This window comes from Callithrix jacchus, chromosome 2 (assembly GCF_049354715.1).
Source record: "Callithrix jacchus isolate 240 chromosome 2, calJac240_pri, whole genome shotgun sequence".
NCBI classification, from domain to species: domain Eukaryota; kingdom Metazoa; phylum Chordata; class Mammalia; order Primates; family Cebidae; genus Callithrix; species Callithrix jacchus.
In genome coordinates, this window is record NC_133503.1 from 146053409 (window position 1) to 146075085 (window position 21677).

At 35.6% G+C, this 21677-nt stretch overlaps 1 long non-coding RNA gene across 1 annotated transcript in view; it reads left to right on the forward strand.

Moving 5' to 3' along the window:
• Positions 1–21677, forward strand: part of LOC144581595 (uncharacterized) — a 186264-nt gene that overhangs the window by 19577 nt on the left and 145010 nt on the right. The gene's annotated exons all lie outside the window — the stretch shown is intronic.

Here is a 21677-nt window from a genome sequence, read left to right on the forward strand (position 1 = left end):
TGGGCACGGTGGCGTATGCCTGTAATCCCAGCTACTCGGGAGGCTGAGGCAGGAGAATTGCCTGAACCCAGGAGGCAGAGGTTGCGGTGAGCTGAGATGGAGCCATTGCACTCCAGCCTGGGTAACAAGAGCGAAACTCCATCTCAAAAAAAATAAAAAAAGAAAAAAGAAACAAAGTAGCAAAACATAAGACAAACCTAAAACAGTAGGAAGAATATTGTGTTCCAGACTACTAAAGAGCTGAAAGAAACTATACTTGATTGCTATGGCAAGATTATTAATCACAAGGGCATCATTATGTTCAGTTATGTCTAAAAGAGAAACTCATATATAATGATTACAATAAATTATGCTAGATAAACTGAATGTCAATTAATACACCTTTGATAACAAAAGGGAAATTGGAAGTGAAACAATCATTGTAAAGAAAAAGAATCTGTGACAGGCTTTATAAAATGAGGTAAACATTTTAATTGGAATTTTAAAACTCTATAGTTTTCAGAGGAAGAATAAAAATTCAAGGAACATAACTAGATTTAATCTACAACCTTTCTCTAATGTGCTATTTTCAACCATTTACATTAAGAGTTAGCAGGTTTTGAAATATGTGATATACTTAAATTGAAATTCATTTTTATTACTTTTTTGAAGTTCTGACTTCTCTGAAGGCTTTTATTTAATCACTGTTTATTAATATCACGAATATAATCTATAACCTCTAAAAAGCCCAACACTTTTCCTTGTTTCTTAAAGTCATATCCATATATTTTCTGTGTGGTCTATTGAGGTGAAGAAAATATTAAATACAAAAAGTCAGAATGACTGCTGTTCTCCATAGTACATGCAGGTGTTTCCCAAACCTGCCCTTTACTCTCCTGAATTTGTGATTAGAAACATTAACTTTCACAAGACTTGCTCCTGATTTGATCTGACCTTCATAGACAATAGATATGCAAAGAAGGAAAAATCTTTCAGTTATCTACAATCTCACCACAGGTCTCAGTCAAGTTTTGTTCACCATTAAAGATAACCCCACAGGACATAAAGAAAACCTTCAGTAATGTAAATAATCTTATAAATTTACCATGGTTTTGTCAACCATGTGGATGATTAAGCCTCCACAATTATTTGGAAAATATTTAAGCTGAAAAAATGATACCCCCTAGAAAGTAAATAGACACTTTTGTTGCTGAAGCAAAGAGAAGGCAAATGCCAGAAATAAAGAATTTCTAGGCATAATTTTTGCCTTAAAGAAAGCTAAGGGAACAGCTTATTAGACAACACTTAAGAAATGTTCACATGCATGATAAAGTTAAGTATAAGAATAGAATGGAATTAATTGAATCAAGGATGTATAGTGAATCTCAGCTTTGGGAAGAAAAGATGGTAATGTATATTGACTTCCATTCATTAAGGATAAAGTGATAATAATCACAAGAGCTATTATATTTTACTGAATAGATGCTCTTTGCCTCACACAAGGTTAGAAACTTTTTAGACTTCTGTTAATGAACTCTTATGAAATTTCTATGAGCTATGAATTAGTACCTAAATATTATAGATGAGAAAAGAAAAACATAGCTCAAGTAACATGCTCTGAATCAACTGATTAGAGAGTGATTCATGAAGAATTTGTTTGACTTCTGTCCAATTCAAAGACTACTTCACCGCTTTATTTCAGCCTCTTACTCCAAGAGAATAAATAAAACTATCTTTTCACAATTGATGCCCATAAGTTTGGCCTTAGCATTTCCATTTCTGTGTGTGTGTTTATAATGTCTAGTCTTAGTAAAAGCATAACAAACTATCCTTAGGAAAGTATTATTTAGAGATTTTTTTAGTGAAGACTACATATATCAATGTAATTTTCTTCTCTATTGAGACTGTTGAGGGAGAGACAAGCATTCCTCATTTTTTTTTAACTTATTTTGGTATGATTCAAGTTTCACAATCCTTTGGAAGATGATGTAAGCTGAATTTACCCTTCAACCTCAAAAATAATAAAATCCAAATGAATATTGCATCCATTTACTAACTGAAGAAAATTCCAGTCATACAGCAGAGAAGGGCCACCCACAGAGAACTCAGAGGTCTCCCTGAAATAATGGGGTTGAGAGTCATGCAGGGCAAGGCAGATCAAATTTACAGGGCGTGGTACCAGTGAAGAAAAAGTTTCAGAGAGAGAGAAATCCAGAGACCATAGATCTCAGAGGGTTCCTTGCAGGTGTTCTGCTGAGTTATGATCAACATATACATGTGAGGAAACTACCTAAACCTGTGGAAGAGCATCCAAAAGAATTGAAGAAAAAAAATTCCTTAAGCTTGAGAATAGTGTTATGTCCACCAGGAAGAACAGAAGCCCTAACAATACATAGAACATACAGTAAAATATATTGAGAAGGGTTTTGCCCCCTAAAATACAGCAAAATTAGCCTGAGGATAAATATTGCTCTCATTTTGCTTAAAATATTTTAAAAGCAAGACCTGAAAGATGAAACCATTTCAAGATAACTATATTTCAGACTGATGCTCAGAAATATTTATAGGAAGAGAAAATATTCAGTACTCATGCTAAAATTAATCATCTCTGTATCAAATGAAAAAATTAGCAGGAATGCAAAGTAGCAGAAAAAAACACCACCTGAAATATTTAAACAATTTATTCAAAACTGGTACAGAAATGATATCGATAATAAAATTTTTCAATAAGCCATTCAAAATAATTGAGTAAATTATGTAGACACATTTAAGATATAAAAAACCCAAATTGAACATCCAGAGATGAAAACTACAGTGTCTAGGTTGAGATTAACAGCAAATTAGACACTGCAGAAGAAAATATTGGCAGACTTTAAGATATAACAATAGAAACTATTCAAAATGAAATGTGGAGAGGAAAAAGAGACTTAAAATGTTAATAAAGTTTACATAAATCTTAAGAAAACATGTAATGGCCTAATAATCAATGTAATCAAAATGTCAAAGGGAGAAGAGCATAGAAAAAAAAGAAGTTCCATCAAATGACACAATTTCACTCTTTTTAATGGCTGAATTATATTTCATTGTGTACATGTACAACTTTTTCTTCATTCATTCATTAATGAACACTTAGCTTGATTCCACATTTTGGCTATTGTGCATAATGCTATAATAAACACCAGAGCTCAGATATCTCTCCGATATACTGATTTCTTTTCTTTTGCATATATACCCAGCAAAAAACTACAATTAGAACTACTGTATGATCCAATGGGACTGCTGGATCATATAGTAGTTCTATTTGTAGTTTTTTGAGGAACCTCCATATTGTTCTCCATAGTGGCTCTACTAATAAAGGCTCCCCTTTTCCCATACTCTTGCCAGCATTCTTTATTGCTTGCCTTTTGGATAAATGCAATTTTTACTGGGGTGAAATAATATCTCATTGTAATTTTAATTTGCATTTCCCTCACTAGTAGTGAAGCTATTTTTCATATACCATGTTGGCCATTTGTACGTCTTCTTTTGGGAAATGTCTATTCAGATCTTTTGCCTGCTTTTAAATCAGATTATTTGTTCTTCATCCTATTAGTTGCTTTAGCTCCATAAATACTCTGGTTATTAATTCCTTGTCAAATAAATAGTTTGCAAATATGTGCTTCCATGGATATAACTGGAAGACATTATGTTAAGTGAAATAAGCCAGGCACAGAAAGATAAATATTACATGTTCTCACCAATAGGTGGGAGCTAAAATAATTGAACTCATGGAGACAGAGGGTTGTTATCAGAAGCTGGGAAGGGTGATGGGAAGGCAAGGAATAAAGATGGGATGGTTAATGGGTACAAAAGTACGTTCAGATAGAATGAAGAGGATCTAGTGTTTGGTAGCACAGTAACATGGCTATAGTTAATAATTTATTGTATGTATCAAAATAACTACAGGAGTGGAATTGGAATGTTTGTAACACAAAGAAATAATAAGTGCTTGAGGTGATAGATACACCAAACTCTGATTTGGTTGTTACATATTGTATGCTTGTGTCAAAATATTACATGTACCCCATAAGGACGTAGAACTATCATGTATGTATAATTAAAATTTTTTTAACTAAAAAATTAAGAACTGATATAAAAATAGCCAAACATTTTCCACATTTGATGAAATGTATAAAGGCAGAGATCCAAAAAGTTCAATGAATCACAAACAAAATAAAAAAATACATCAGAACATTAGCAAATTGCCCAACTAGTGTCAAAGAGAAATGTAGAGCAACATCATTAAAGTACTGAAAAATAGAAAAAAAACTGTCATCCTAGAACACTTTATGAATATGTCTTTAACAAATAAAGGTAAAGTAGGTTTTCAGATACATAAGGAATTCAGGTATACAATACCTGAAATAATTTATCATAGACACATACTACAAAAAATTTTAAAGTTTTACAAGCAGAAGGGAAATGACACCAGATGAAAAGCTGTGTCTGGAGGCAGAATACAAAGCTCCACTGATAGTCCCCCCTGAGAGGACACCAAGTTAACAACAATCTATACAGAAAAACAAAAACACCTTCATAAGAACAACTCAGATGAGCACTCACAGTACCTGGTTTTAACTTTATATCCCTGAAAGAGGTACTGAAGACATAGCAAAACAGGGTCCTGAATTGCTGACACCACTCCTCCCCCACACCCAAGCAGCAGCTGCATCTTATAGGGAGCCTCTCTGAGTACTGGGGGAGGGAGAACACAGCAATTGGGAGGAATTGAACTCAGTGTTGCCCTTTAGAGCAGAAAGGAAAATGGGACCAAGTTCAGCTGAGGCTGCCCAATGATGATGAGCATTTAAACCAGCCCTAGACAGGGGGAAACTGAAGATCCCCGCGGTTCAGAATTTGAGTTCCTGCAGACCACGCCACAGAGGGCTACAGTGCTCTGTCTCCAAGTAAACTTGAAAGGCAGCCTAGGCCATAAGGACTGCAACTTTTAGGCAAGATCCTAGTGCTGAACTAGACCCAGTGACAATGGACTGTGGGGGATGTGACCTGCAAATGAAGCATGACTATAGGAACTAGAAAATAGCCTCAAAAAGCAAATCTAAAAGTGACTGGTCTTAAAAAGGAAGTAGCAAAAGAGACAGGACAGAGCTTGGAATATATACCATTACTGGGTATATAAGACACATGTGCGCATATGTTTATCACAGCACCATTCACAATTGAAAAGACATGGAATCAAACTAAATGTCCATCAGTGGTAGACTGGATAAAGAAAATGTGATACATATACAGCATGAAATACTATGCAGCCATAAAAAAGAATGAGATTATGTCTTTTGCAGCAACATGAATGAAGCTGGAGGCCATTATCCTAAGGAAACTAAACAAAAACAGAAAACGAAATACCACATGTTCTCACTTTTAAGTGGGAGGTAAACATTGAGTGCATATGGTCACAAAGAAAGGAACAAGAGACACTGGGACCTACTTGAGGGTGGAGGCTGGGATGAGGGTGAGGATTGAAAAACTATCTACTGGGTACTATGCTTATTATATAGGTGACAAAATAGTCTGTACACCAAAGCCCCACAACCAAAGCATGCAATTTACGTGTTTAGCAAACCTGAACATGAACCTCTGAACCTAAAATAAAAGTTAAAAAAAAAAATACCAATGGGAGCAGAAAAAATATAGCTACACATTCCACCTTCAATGAATGCCAGAACAGCAGAGATAGTGTGAAAAATTCAGGCTTAACTCTCCCTACAGTGACAAGGCAACGTCCTACTCTCCTGGAGTTTGTGGGTGGGGCTGCGATGTCAACCTCCTACTCCCACCTACAGTAAATCTCCCTCAGTAAAGCCTGTGAGCAAAACTCTGTCATCATTTCCTTCTCTGAATAATGAGGTGGCATCCCTCCACATCTCAAGACAGTACTGCAGAGACTGAAGGGAAGAATCTTGTCATCTGGGTAACACAGTGGGGCAGACAATAATAGCACTGTTGATGCTTTATAAACTAAATTGACATTTTACCCACATTTGACCCACAGCCACAAAGTTGAGCTAGAACATAGATTCTGAAATTAAACAAGCTGACAATCTGCTAAAATAGATTGAAGTAGGAACTATAATCTTATGATATAATTCTTGAAATGTCCAGCATGTTGTCTGAAATTAATCATACCAAGAACTAAAAACATTTTAACTCAAGTAGAAAAAATCAACAAGTGCCAACACGTAGATGACTCAGATCTGAGATTATTTAACAAGGATTTTAAATTAGCTATCATAAGATTGCTCTGAGAAATTAAAAATACTTTCAAAACAAATAACAATAAAATTCTCAGCAAAGAAAGATAACACATAAGGAAACAAATGGAAATTTTAGAACTAAAAAAAATAAAATGACCCTCCAAAAATTACTGGATGGGTCAATAGAAGAATGAAAATAAGAAAAAAGAATTAGTGAAATTGAGCATAGAGTAATACAAATTATCCAATCTGAATCATATAAAATAAATTGTTTTTAAAAAGAATGAATAAAAGAACTAAGCCTGAAGGACCTGTGAGACAATGACAAAAGATATAAATTATGGTGATTGAATTCCTAGAGAGGAAAAAAAAATTACAGTAAAAACGTATTTAAAGAAATAATGACTCAAATTTTCCAAACCTAATGAAAGACCAAAAAAATCTAAAATAATAATAATAAAGTGGCAGGTATAATTGATAGAGATCAATAATTATATTAGATGTAGAAGGTATAAAAATATTCATTAAAAGAAACTGGTGTACTAAAAAAAAAAGCATGACTCATTTCTTTCTACAAGAAATTCACTTTAATAATATAGATGTGTTAAAGGTGACCAGGTGGAAAAACCCTGACCATACAAATTGTATTAGTCCATTTTCATGCTGTTGATAAAGACATACCTAAGACTAGGTAATTTATAAAGAAAAGGAGGTTTAATGGACTCGCAGTTCAACAACCATGGCAAAAGGCACACCTTATGTGGAGGCAGGCAAGAGAGAATGAACTCCAAGTGAAAGGGGTTTCCCCATCAGCTCTTATAATACTACTTTGCTATCACGAAAACAGTGTGGAAGAAACCGCTCCCATGATTCAATTATCTCCCACTGGGTCCTTTCCACAGCATATGGGAATTATGGGAGCTACAATTCAAGATGAGATGTGGGTGGGGACACAGCCAAACCATATCACAAATATTAATCAAATCCAAAGTAAATTGTATATTTCAAAATAATTAATGGGTTGAAGAGGATGTCTCAAAGTAGATAGAAATTATATGTTACAATGAAAATGAAAAATTTCCAAGTCCATGGAACACAGAACAATATTTAGAGAAAAATTCATCATACTTAATACTTACATTGGAAAAGAGAAAAAAATCAATAATTTAAGCTCCCATCTCACAAAACTAGAAAAAGACCAAAATAAATGAAAAGTGAGAGAATAACTATAAGAGCTGAAATCAATTTCACTCAAAACAGAAAAAGATAGAAAATCAATCAAGCCAGTATTTGTCTTTTAAAAATATCTAAAATTGACCAACCTCCAGCAGTCTAACAAAGAAGAGACAGAGGGAGGGGAGGGGAGGGAGGGAGGGAGGGATGGAGGGATGAGGGGGAGGGAGAGAGAGAGAGAGAGAGAGAGAGAGAGAGAGAGAGAGAGAGAGAGAGAGAATGACTAATGACTAATATCAGACATCAGGAATGAAGGTATATCACTAGAAAGCCCACTGTTGTTAAATAGATAAATGAATATTACACAAACAACTCTATGCCCATAAACAAAAAACTTAGATAAAATAGATGATTTCTTGAAAGATACAAACTCCAAAACATACTTAAGAAGAATTGAGCAATTAGACTTATTCTCTATTTATTAAAGAAGTTGATTTCATATTTAAATTATTTCCACAAAGTGAACTCCAAACACAGATGTTTTTACTTGGGATTTGTGTTAGGGTTCTCTAGAGAGATGAACCAATAGTATATATGTATACATAAAAGGAAGCTTATTAGGGACAATTTATTCACATGATTACAAGATGAAGTCCCACAATAGACCATTTGTAAACTAAGGAAATAGAAAAGCTGGTAGCATGATTCAGGGCAAGTCCAAAAGCCTCAAAAAATAGGGAAGCTGAGAGAGCAACCTTCAGTCTGAGGATAAAGACCTGAGATCCGCCAGGAGGCCACCAGTGCAAGTCCTAGAGTCCAAAGACCAAAGAACTTGAGTCTGATATTCAAGGGCAGGAGGAGATGGAGCGAGCATCCAGCACAGAAAGAAAGAGAGAGAGCAAAAGGACTCAGAAAAGCACCTATCCCCATTCTTCTACCTGGCTAATTGGATGATGCCTACTCACGTTGAGGGTGGGTCTTCTTCTCCCAGTACACTGACTCAAATGTCAGTCACCTCTGGCAATACCCTCACAGATACACCCAGAAACAATACTTTACCAGTCATGTAGGTGTTCCTCAATTAGTCAACACTTAATATCAAGCATCATAGGATTTCTACCTAACTTCTAAGTAAGAAATAATACTTATCCTATAAAAACTCTTCTAGATTTTTTTTTTGAGAATACTTTCTTGTTCATTGTTGAGACAAGAATTACACTGATCCCAAGCCCAGGGAAAAGCATTGTAAGAAAACAAAACTGCAGTCCAATATTCTTTATGAACATAGGTCTAGAAATGGTTAACAAAATTTTGACATTTCAAATCCAAAAGTACATAAAAATAATACAATGACCAAATACGGTTTATAGTGTACTGTTTTTTCAATATTAAACAATTTGCTTTAATATAAACCCTATTTATAGAAAAGTAAACTCTCTTTGTAGTAAAGAAAATTGTTTAATATTGAAAAAACCAGTTACCACCATATTAACAGACTGAAAAGAGAAAACTATGTATCTATAAAACTGTACATAAACACAGCAAAAGTCATGACAAAATACACAACTATCCATTAAAAAACAAATCTCGTAATTCTCATCAACCAAGAAAGAAAGAAAGCTTGTTTAATACTATTAAAAAATATCTAGGAAAAACGTACAGCTGACATGCTGTTTAATGATAAAAAACTGAATATTTTTTTCTTAATACCAGGAATAGAGCATGTGTGTTGACTCTCACACACTCATTCATATTATAGTTATTACCAGTGCAATAAGACAATAAAAGGAAGTGGACAGCACCCATATTTAAGGGAAGAATTATAAGCAGCTTTATTCACGAATGAATAAAGATTACATAGAAAATCTAATTAAATCTATAAATAAGCTATTAAAACTAATAAATAAGTTTAGCAAGTTTGAAGGCTGTGAGGACTATATAGATGTGATAAAAATAATAAGTATAATGAAAAGACAATTTAGTTGCAAAGAATCTTTCTTACAACAGATGGTTTTAAAATGTTTTTATATAGAGCAGCAAAAAAATGAACCTTAATTTACACTTCATATAACAAACAAAAATTAAGTCAAAATTAATGTTGATTTAAATATAAAACCTAAGATTATAACTTCTTGTATAAAACACGAAGAAACGTTTTTGATCTGAGTTAGAAAAAAGGATTTATTAGATGTAATACCAAAAGCACAATCAGTAAAAGAAAAATAAGTGTCTAATTGGATTTTATGAGATTCTAGATCTTCTATTCTTCAAAAACAAAACAAAACAAAACAATACTATGAGAAGAATAAAAAGCCAAGCCACAATCTTGGAGAATATACTTTGCTATCAGCGATTTTCCTCAATATTATCCTCCAATACCTAGCCTGAGTTTTTAGTTTTTTTTCTGCCATATCTTTAGTCCCTAATACTTCTGTTTTGCTTCTTTGAATATACTTTAAAAAATGTAATATCATTTTCTTATTCCTTCATATATCATGTACCCATTAACATATTTATAATTATCATTTTATGTATTTGTCAGTATAAAGAAAATATGTGAAGTGACAAACCAAAATTATAATAATATTGAATTTTACTAGTGTTGTTTTTATTCATGTGGCTTTCAGTTACTTTCCAGTGTCCTTTTATTTCTGCCTGAAGGAAGGTAATACAGTAAGCATTTCTTGTGGAGCAGACCTACTAGCAAGGAATTATTTCAGCTTTTGTTTACCAGAAAATGTCTTAGTTTTACTTTCATATTTTAAAGACCCTTTTGCCAGATATAGAATTCTTGGTTGAAAGTACTTTTCTTCCAGCACTTTATATATGTTATCACTCTGCCTTCTGGTATTCATAGTTCGTGCTGAGAAATCAGCTGTTATTTTACTGAAGAATTATTGTATGTAGTAAATCACTCCTCTTTAGCTGCTTTCAAGATTTTTTTTCTTAGTTTCCAACTGCTGGATTAAAATGTGTTTTTTTGTAGATGATTTTGTCATTAGCTCTTTTTTCTTTATTTCTTTATGATTTTAAAAACTGGTTTCTAGGATTTAAACTTGAGGTATTTAAGAGAATTTCCAGAATAAGAGGTAGAAATAAGTATGATGAAGTACTCGGAGGAATTTATCCATATTTTAATGAATAGCATTGCTAAAAATCTTGAATATCATCAAGGAATTTTACTTGAAAATAATGTTTTAACTCATTAACACCTTAACCCTTTTATTGAAAGTATATTGCATGTAATTTATTTCAGAAGTAGAGTAGATCAGCCCCAAAGCAAAGGAAGAATTAAATACAGCACTTACAAATTTCTAAAGGGAAAGCATAATGCCAGACAACTCACCCAATGGAAATTGGTTCTTTTTCAACCACATTTTGTCACTTTATTTATTTATTTTTGTCCCTACGTTAAATTTATCATGAGTTGAATCTTTATTTTTCTCTTCTTCATGGTTTTACATAAATTCATCAGGTTAACTTGTTGGAAAAAATGCTTAAAAGCAATGGACTATTTGATTAATGAGTCAGATTTCAACAATATCCTTATATCATTGCATTCTTTAATTTATAGAACAAGGTGAACTCCTCTTCACCTCCATTATCAAAGTTACAAGGTTATTTCATTTCACTATTATTCTTATAGTAATTTTTGACAATCTTTTAAAGATGAGCATTCTTTTCATGTTTGTTTTCTGAGTAATCATTTTCTTTTTCTTGTTAAGGTTCAGTTTCTCAAAATAAATGTATAAGATCAATAAAATGGAAAATGTAGATGATTCATTCAAGCAAAAAGTAATTGAAAATTTGAGTTGCTACTGCTCAGAACAAATATAAAAACCAATACAATTTAAAATGTGGTATCCAAATGCACAAAAAGTAAACATCAAACACAAAAAGAGAGACTGAGATAAAAGAAATAAATAGGCTATGAAGGTGTAGTAAATCCTGAATATCACAATGCCAAGTAGCAATGATGCTTAACAACAAAACTGTAGAGCTGCACTGTAAGAAAAGAGAGAAGGGATGATTAAAAAGGTAATTATTTATGTCTTATAGGAAGCATAGTCACGTTTGAGACTTAGGTAAGACTTTTCAATGTCAGTTCGCAGGGTTTCTGAGAATTATTACCAATGATACCACCTCTGGGCTAAATTCAGGGTTTTTCTCTTTAAGTCTCCCATTTGTTCAAGATCTTCTCCAGTCTTAATGCCACAGTTTGTTTTCATTCTCTCCACGTCACCCTCTGGTATTTAATATTCAGCTTTGTTTTAAGTTTTAACTTTGCACTGTGGCAGAATGCCTCGACAGAATCTGCTTCTCACCCTAGTGTCTGGCAGGACTATAACTGGTTCTTCATCAGTCTTGTCAGGAAAGTACCAGTGTTCTGGGCTTCAATCCTAGAAAGATATAGCAAAGTCTTTAAGAATGGTATGTACTGATGGTCTAGGGGATCCCAAGATGGCAGAATAAGAGGCAACTTCAGAATGCAGCTCCCACTGAGAGAGATGCAGAAGCTGAGTGGTCACAATTCCAAACGAGGTACCAGGTTCATTTTGTGGGTCTGGTTGGACAGTGGGTATAAGCCAAATAGGGCAAGTTGAGGCAAGGTGGGGCACTGCCCCACCCAGGAGGTACATGCAGCTGACCCGAGGACTGGGAGATCTCCCCCTCTGGGATTTCAGTTTGGATATAGTGCTCCACCCAAGCCTCTACAACCCACAGAATAGGAGATCTTCGCTGGTATGAAAAGCCTCAGTGAGCTGCCTGAACAGGGCAGAACAGCAACTTTGGCTGATGCTGGGCTGTCAGCATAGATCTAGGCAGAAGCACTGGCTGATGCTGAGAAAGCCAGAAAGCTGGCTCTATGGAGCTACCCGCCCCTGAAAACAAAGAGTAACTGAAAGCAGGAAAACAGGCCATAAGGCAGGACAGGACTTCACTGCACAAAGCCCAGCAGTCTAAAAAACTCTCACTTCAGAGTTTCACACCTAGAACATCAGTTAGAGGGTGCCCAGGAATGATCCAGCTCAGTGGGGGTAAGGGCAGCCACCATTGCAGAAGCTGGCCTAATTTTCCTGAGCAAATAAAACGTGCAGGAGGAACACGCAACAGCTCCACTGAATCCGTGGCAGCTCAGCAACGCCTCTACAGGCAGACAAAGGAAAGGCCACCTCACCAAGCAGCTACCTGAGATCAAAGCTATATAAATCCAAAAGGTTAGGAAGAAAACAGAACAAGAAAAATGAAACCATCAAAAACCAGAATGCCTCTTTCCTACCACGAGATCACAGCTCCTCAAAAGCAAGAGAACAAAACTGGATGAAGAACAAATTTGACGAATTGACAGAAGCAGGCTTCAGAAGGTGGGTAATAACAAACATCTCTGAGTGAAAGAAACATGTTCTAACCCAGTGCAAAGAACCTTGAAAAAAGGTTAGATGAAATGCTAACTAGAATAACCAGCTTAGAGAAAAAGATAAATGACTTGATGGAGCTGAAAAACACAGCAAAAGAACTTCGTGAAGCATACACAAGTTTCAGTAGCCAAATAGATCAAGCAGAAGAGAGGATATCAGAGATTGAAGATTAACTCAATGAAATAAAATGAGGAAGCAAGAAAAGAGTACAAAGAGTGAAAAGAAATGAACAAAGCCTCCAAGAAATATGGGATTATGTGAAAAGACCTAATCTACCCTTGATCGGTGTACTGGAAGATGATGGGGAGAATGAATCCAAGCTGGAAAACACTTTTCAGGGTATTATTCAGGAGAATTTCCCCAACCTAGAAAGCCAGGACACCATTCAACTTCAGGAAATACAGAGAACACCACAATGATAGTACTCTAGAAGAGCACCCCAAGGCACATAAATGTCATATTCACCAGGGTTGAAATGAAGGAAAAAATGCTAAGGGCAGCCAGAGAAAAAGATTGGGTCACCCACAAAGGGAAGCCCATCCGACTCACAGTGGATTTCACAGCAGAAACCCTGCAAGCCAGAAGGTAGTGGGGGCCAATATTCAATATTCTTAAAGAAAAGAACTTTCAACCTAGAATTTGACATCCAGCCAAACTAACCTTCATAAGTGAAGGAGAAATAAAATCCTTTACAGACAAACAATTGATGAGAAATTTCATCACTACCAGACCTGCCCTACAAGAACTCCTGAAGGAGGCACTAAACATAGAAAGGAAAAACCAGTACCAGCCATGGCAAAAAAAAACAAATGGTAAAGACCAACGACACAATGAAGAAATTACAGCAACCAAAGGGCAAAACAACCAACCAGTAACAAAATGGCAGGATCAAATTCACACAAAACAATATTAATGTTAAATGTAAATGGACTAAATGCCCCAATCAAAAGAAACAGACTGTCTAATTGGATAAAAAGCCAAGAACCATCAGTGTGCTGTATTCAGGAGACCCATCTCAAGTGCAAAGACACACATAGATTCAAAATAAAGGGATGGAAGAATATTTACCAAGCAAATGGAAAGAAAAAAAAAAAAAGCAAGGGTGACAATCCTAGTCTCTGATAAAATGGACTTTAAACCCAAAAAATTAAAAGAGACAAAGAGGGGCATTATATAATGGTAAAAGGCTCAATACAACAAGAAGAACTAACTATTCTAAATATATATGCACCTAATACAGGAGGACCCAGATACATAAAGCAAGTCCTTAATGACCTGCAAAAAGACTTAGACTCCTGCACAATAATAGTGGGAGACTTTAACACTCTATTAATAGTCAATATTGGACATAGCAAAAAGACAGAAAATCAATAAGGAAATCTAGGACTTGAACACAGACCTGGACCAAGCAAACTTAATAGATATTTGTAGAACTCTCAACCCCAAATCCACAGAATATGCATTCTCAGCACCACGTTGCTCTTACTTTAAAATCTACCACATAATTGGAAGTAAATCACTCCTCAACAAATGCAAAAGAACAAAAATCATAACAAACAGTCTCTTAGACCACAGGGCAATTTAGTTAGAACTCATGTTTAAGAAACTCACTCAAAACCAGACAACTTCATGGAAACTGAACAACTGGCTCTTGAATGTTGACTGGATAAACAATGAAATGAAGACAGAAATAAAGATGTTCTTTGAAACCAATGAGAATGAAAACACACTTACCAGAATCTCTGGGACACATTTAAAGCAGTGTCCAGAGGGAAACTCATAGGAAGAATTGCCCACATGAGGAGCAAGGAAAGATCTAAAATCAATACCCTATCATCAAAATTGAAAACATTAGGGGAGCAAGATCAAGAAAACTCAAAAGCTAGCAGAAGACAAGAAATAACTAAGATCAGAGCAGAACTGAAGGAACTAGAGATACAAAAAAATAAAATAAAATAAACTTCAAAAAAATCAACAAATCCAGGAGCTGTTTTTTTGAAAAGATCAACAAAATGCATAGACTGCTATAAAAACAAAAAGTGAGAAGAATCAAATAGATGCAATAAAAAACAATGAAGGCGACATCACCACCTATTCCACAGAAATACAAACCACTGTCAGGGATTACTACAAAAAACTCTATGCACACAAACCAGTAAATCTGAAAGAAATGGATAAATTCCTAGACACTTGCATTCCAAGACTAAACCAGGAAGAAGTGGAAACCCTGAATAGACAAATAACAAGGGCTGAAGTTGAGGCAGAAATTAATAGCCTACAAACCAAATAAAAGTCCAGGTCCAGATGGGTTAACAGGAAAATTCTACCAGATGTACAAAGAGGAGCTGATACTATTCCTTCTGAAACTATCCAAACATTACAAAAAGAGGGAATCCTCCCGAACTCATTTTATGAGACCAACATCATCCTCATACCCAAACTGGGCAGAGACTCAACTAAAAAAGAAAACCTCAGGACAATATCCATGATGAACATTAACACAAAAGTCTTCAATAAAATACTGGCAAACTGAATGCAACAGCAAGTCAAAAAGCTTATTCATCACAATCAAGGAGACTTTATCCTGGGGATGCAAGGCTGGTTCAACATACAAAAGTCTGTAAATGTAATCCATCACATAAACAGATACAAAGACAAAAACCACATGATTATCTCAATAGATGCAGAGAAGGCTTTGACAAAATCCAACAGCACTTCATGATAAAAATCCTCAATAAACTAGGTATAGATGGAATGTATCACAAAATAATAAAAGCTATTTATGACAAATTCACAGCTAATATCATACTGAATGGGCAAAAACGGGAAGCATTCCCTCTGAAATCTGGCACTAGGCAAGGATGCCCTCTCTCGCCACTCCTATTTAATATAGTATTGGAAGTTTTAGCCAGAGCAATCAGACAAGAAAAATAAATAAAGGGTATTCAATTAGGAAAAGAGGAAGCCAAATTGTCTCTGTTTTCAAACAACATGACTGCATATTTAGAAGACCCCATATTCTCAGCCCAAAATCTACTGAAACTGATAAGCAACTTCAGCAAAGTCTCAGAATACAAAATCAATGTGCAGAAATCACAAGCATTCCTATACACCAATAACAGACAAACAAAGAGCCAAATCAAAAGTGAACTCCCATTTACAATTGCTACAAAGAGAATGAAATACCTAAGAATACAACTAACAAAGGATGTAAAGGACCTCTTCAAGGAGAACTACAAACCACTGCTCAATGAAATAAGAGGACAGAAACAGATGGAAAAACATTCCATGCTTATGGTTAGGAAGAATCAATATTGTGAAAATGGCCATACTGCCCAAAGTGATTTAGATTCAACACTATCCCCATCAAGCTACCAATGACCTTCTTCACAGAACTCTCAACCACCTTAAACTTCATATGGAACCAAAAGAGAGCCTGCATAGCCAAAACAACCCTAAGCAAAAAGAACAAAGCTGGAGGTATCACGCTGCCTGACTTCAAACTATCCTACAAGTCCACAGTAATCAAAACAGCATAGTACTGGTACCAAAACAGAGACATAGACCAACAGAACAGAACAGAGGTCTCAGAAGCAACATCACACATCTAAAATCATCTGATCTTTGACAAACCTGACAAAAACAAGCAATGGGGAAAGAATTCGCTGTTTAATAAATAACATTGAGAAACCTGGCTAGTAATGTGCAGAAAGCAGAAACTGGACCCCTTTCTGACACCTTACACTAAAATTAACTCCAGATGGATTAAAGACTTATACATAAGATCTAACACCATAAATACCCTAGAAGAAAACCTAGGCAAAACCATTGAGGACATAGGCATAGGCAAGGATTTCATGGCTAAAACATGAAGAGCAATGACAACAAAAGCCAAAATAGACAACTGGGATCTAATTAAACAAAAGAGCTTCTGTACAGCAAAGGAAATAATTAATCATTAAAGCTAACTGGCAACCAACAGAATGGGAAAAAATTTTTGCAAGCTACCCATCTGACAAAGGGCTGCTATCCTGAATCTACAAAGAACTAAAATGGATTTATGAGAAAAAATATGACAAACCCATTAAAAAGTGAGCAAAGGACACTTTACGAAAGAAGACATATATGAGGCCAACAAACAGATGAAAAAATGCTCATCATCACTGATGATCAGAGAAATGCAAATCAAAACCACATTGAGATGCATCTCAGGTCAGTTAGAATGGCAATCATTAAAAAATCAAAAGACAACAGATGCTGGAGAGGATGTGGAGAAATAGGAACACTTTTACACTGTTTATGGTAGTGTAAATTAGTGCAACCATTGTGGAAGATAGTGCAGCAATTCCTCAAGGACCTAGAAATAGAAATACCATTTGACCCAGCAATCCCATTACTGGGTATAAACCCACAGAATTATAAATTGTTATAAGGTCACATGCACATGTATGTTCATTGTGGCACTGTTTACAATAGCAAAGACTTGGAACTAACCCAAATGTCCATCAACAATAGACTAGATAAAGAAAATGTGGCACATATACACCATGGAATACTATGCAGCCATAAAAAAAGATGAGTTCATTGCCTTCATAGGGACATGGATAATCTGGAAACCATCATTCTCAGCAAACTGATACAAGACCAGAAAACCAAACACCGCATGTTCTCACTCATAGGTGGGTGTTGAACAATGAGAACACATGGACACAGGGAGGGGAGCATCACACACTGCAGTCAGTTGGAGGGGCTAGGGGAGGGACAGCAGGGGTGGGGAGGATAGTGAGGGATAACGTGGTGAGAAATACCAGATATAGGTGATAAGAGGATGAAGGCAGCAAACCACCTTACCATGTATGTATCTATGCCACAATCCTCCATGATCTGTACATGCACCACAGAACCTAAACTACAATAAAAAAAAAAAAGAATAGTGTGCATTTTAAGAGGTCAGGCATGAAAAGTAAGAGTCTGGGAGTGGAAATTTGATAAGGGAAGGTAGAATATCTGATGATGGATAATTTACAAATAAAATGAAATTATTTCTTGGAGGTATGAAACCTGGTAAGTCTAAGGTTGAGAGGAAGCATCTGGTGAGAACCTTCTTGCTGGTGGAAACTCAGAGTTGTGAGGCAGTGAAGGGCATCAAATGGTGAGTGCTTAGTACACTAGCTCAGGACTCTCTCCCTCTTCTTATAAAGCTACAGTTCCATTCACTTGATAATCCCTTAATCTAATAGCTTTTTAATCCATTAATCTACAAATGAATTAGTGGATTATTTATAAGGGTGGAGCCTTCATGACCCAATCACCTCTTAAAGATCCCACTTCCCATACTGCCTTGTTGGGGATTAAGTTTCAACACGAATTTTGAAGGGCACAAAATACAGCAGTGAATTTCTCTTCCCAAACTAATTCCTAGTCTGAATTGAAAAACTCATTTGAGGAGCTTGGGAACCATCCAGATCAGTATTAATATCCAATGTTGGGAGTGGGTAGATAGAGGTTTGGGTAGGAAGACACTAGCAGTGGTAAATTCTGAGTATTTTCAAAAATATCAGAATCAGGATTTATAAAAGGTCCATCTAGATTCATGTAAGAAACAGCCAGCAGCTGGGGAAATATAAGGGAAGGGTATCAGCTTCTAGACACTGTGCTGTCTTCCTTCTTCACTTTTTTCCTTGACTACTAATAGATAGCTTTTAGTTCCTGGTTGGCCCAGCCTCACCCGGTACCTCAGCCATGATCTATAGGCTCCGAAATATACTGAGATTCAAAAGTAGAGTGATGCCTCCGCCTGGTGTCTGGGATGCCTTGGAATGTTGGAGAGACCTGGGCCCTGGATCACTCCCATATGCATGAAGCTGCAGCTGCCTTTTTATCTCACACTGTGTATGACAAGCTTGTATTTGCATATGAAAGGTAAAATTATGTATGCAAAAGGAGAGAGATGGGTAAACTTTTGCATTATAGAAATAACACTACATGGGGGAATGCTATACCCTTTGTGCCACTGGCCAATTATATAGCTTCAAAGTCGCATTCCAACTTTGAGTTTGGAAAGGGTAAGTTGGGCTAGATAACCCAACTTAATATTTTAAAAAGGGAAAGTTAGGCTAGATAACCTCTGACATTCCTCTGGTTCCAGATGTATCGTGATTCCAAATATCAGTAAAATTAAAAATAAAAAAAAAATTGACCAGTACTGTCTCTCTGTAATTCCACTGTTGGTTACGTATTCCTCATGACCTTTTGATTGCATAGGGCAAATTTCAGAAAGCTTAAATAAGTGCCTGCCTTGCCAGCCCTCTAATGAATAGCATGACCACTTTTCTCCAAATGTATGATCTGAAAGCCTAGGTCTTATGAATCTGTGATAACGGAATACTTTCTTTACCTAAATTGTAATAGCATAATGACATGAATCTCTATTATTCTGAGTGCCAGAAAATAGCCCCTATTAAATTGTCTTTTAGTTATTTGTGGTAGTTTTAAAGTAAGTGTATTGCATGTGCCCCCAAAGCAGCCATAACATGCCAAGAATATAACTGATTCAGAAAGGAGCACCTAACAGCCTACAGTGGCAAAATGTGAGAATTAAAACGACAGGAGTGGTGTTAGCTCTTCTCTCTAAAACATTCTTTCACTACTAAACAACATAAACATGTTCTTTGTTATCTTTTAGAATGTGAATTATTATTCCATCATTATCAAAGAACAGCTTGTAAATTTTTAGGGATATTTCTGAAAAATGTGACTTATGGGACAAATTACTTCAGTTTTTTCTCTCAGCTGAGCAATTGGTGGCAGTACTATAAAATTATTTTAAGAGTAGAATTAGTGTCTATTTAATGTCAGGAATTTGATTGCTCTAAAGCACTTATGAAATCAGGCCATTATTTTCTAAATGGAATACACCATCAGAGGATTCTCAGAATTGAGTGTAGATATGGCTGCCAAACGAGTGTGGACACACAAAAATTGCTGCTTCTGATGCTTCTTCTTATCTATATATTATTGATTTCTACTACTTTTAGTTTTAAAACTGTGTCGATGGGAGGCCGAGACGGGTGGATCACGAGGTCGAGAGATCGACACCATTCTGGTCAACATGGTGAAACCCCATCTCTACTAAAAATACAAAAAATTAGCTGGGCACGGTGGTGCTTGCCTGTAATCCCAGCTGCTCAGGAGGCTGAGGCAGGAGAATTGCCTGAACCCAGGAGGCCGAGGTTGCGGTGAGCCGAGATTGCGCCATTGCACTCCAGCCTGGGTAACAAGAGCGAAACTCCGTCTCAAAAAACAAAAAACAAAAAACAAAAAACTGTATCCAATACAGATGTAACCTAAAACACAGTTAAAATTGCTCTTACTTATTACTTTCAAGACACCTATACTTGAGGAATGGCTTCATTCTGTATGTGACTTTGAACAGAGCTCTAAATGGACATGTATGTGCATGGGATACAGTTGCAGGCAGAGCGTAGGCTCTGGAGCCAGACATTTAGGTCTTTTTAGTTGTGTGGTCTTACCCAAGTTAATAATCTCCATATTTCAAATTTCTGATTTAACAAATGAGTCTAAATATATTACCTACTTTAAAAGTTGCAGTGAGGTGATAATGTATAAAATGACACCTTTTCGGTCACTATGTGTGAGCATTTATTCAATTTGACATACCCTTACACATCATTAAGCTCTCCTTGACATTAATAATACAGGAAAGTTCATAATATCATTTATCACATTAATGATTTTATTATGATTACTATTTTATCATCAAATGAGTAAAACATGGAACACCGCATTAAGAATTCACATTCACTGTATCCGTTCCAAACTTGTCATCTCAACATAAGTCTTTCGAAAATTTACTGAAAAGAAAAATTGTACCTGTAATTATTCATAAAAACGTGCTAAAATCCCTTTACCCATCCACATGTCAAAGTCCTTATGACTCCCCAGAAGTCTCGCTTCTCTCACTCCTTGTTCCAGAACATTTTACAAAATCCTCATCTATTTTTTGCTCTGTATACCTTTTTTTCCCTTCCAATAACTGCTTTAATGATACTTTGTTTAGGATTTTTCCATTTATGTTTATGAAAGCAATTGATCTGTGATTTTTCTTTCTTTAATGTCCTCAACAATTTTTAACATGAAGCTTATTCTGTCTCCTATAATGAGTTGTTGTTTCTACTTTATTCCCTAAAAGAGTTTGTTTGAAATGATTTCTTTCTTCAATATTTGAGTTTTCACTAGAAGCCTTCCAAACCAGTAATCCATTATGTGAAAAGTCTTTGATTACAAAGTCAGCATTTTAATTAAAATAATACATTTTATTAAACTTTTAATCATTTATTGTTAATTCTGTGTGTGTTTGCAGGGATTTATTCATTTCATCAAACTTCTGATTTTGTCATAAAATAGTTCATTATCTTTGATTGCTTAGTGGAATCTCTTTTTATTTCCTGTATGTGTAATTATTAAACTTCTTTTGTGTATCATGTAGTTGTTCTTTGTTTTGTTTTAATCCATATCAGATCTCAGTTTCTTAATAAGGTTGCTTAGTCCATTTATATTCAGTTATTAATACATAGAACATATTTTTTTTTTTTGACACAGAGTTTCGCTCTTGTTACCCAGGCTGGAGTGCAATGGCGCGATCTCGGCTCATCGCAACCTCCGCCTCCTAGGTTCAGGCAATAGCCTCAGCCTCCTGAGTAGCTGGGATTACAGGCACGCGCCACCACACCCAGCTAATTTTTTGTATTTTAGTAGAGACAGCGTTTCACCACGCTGGCCAGGATGGTCTCAATCTCTCGTGATCCACCCGCCTTGGCCTCCCAAAGTG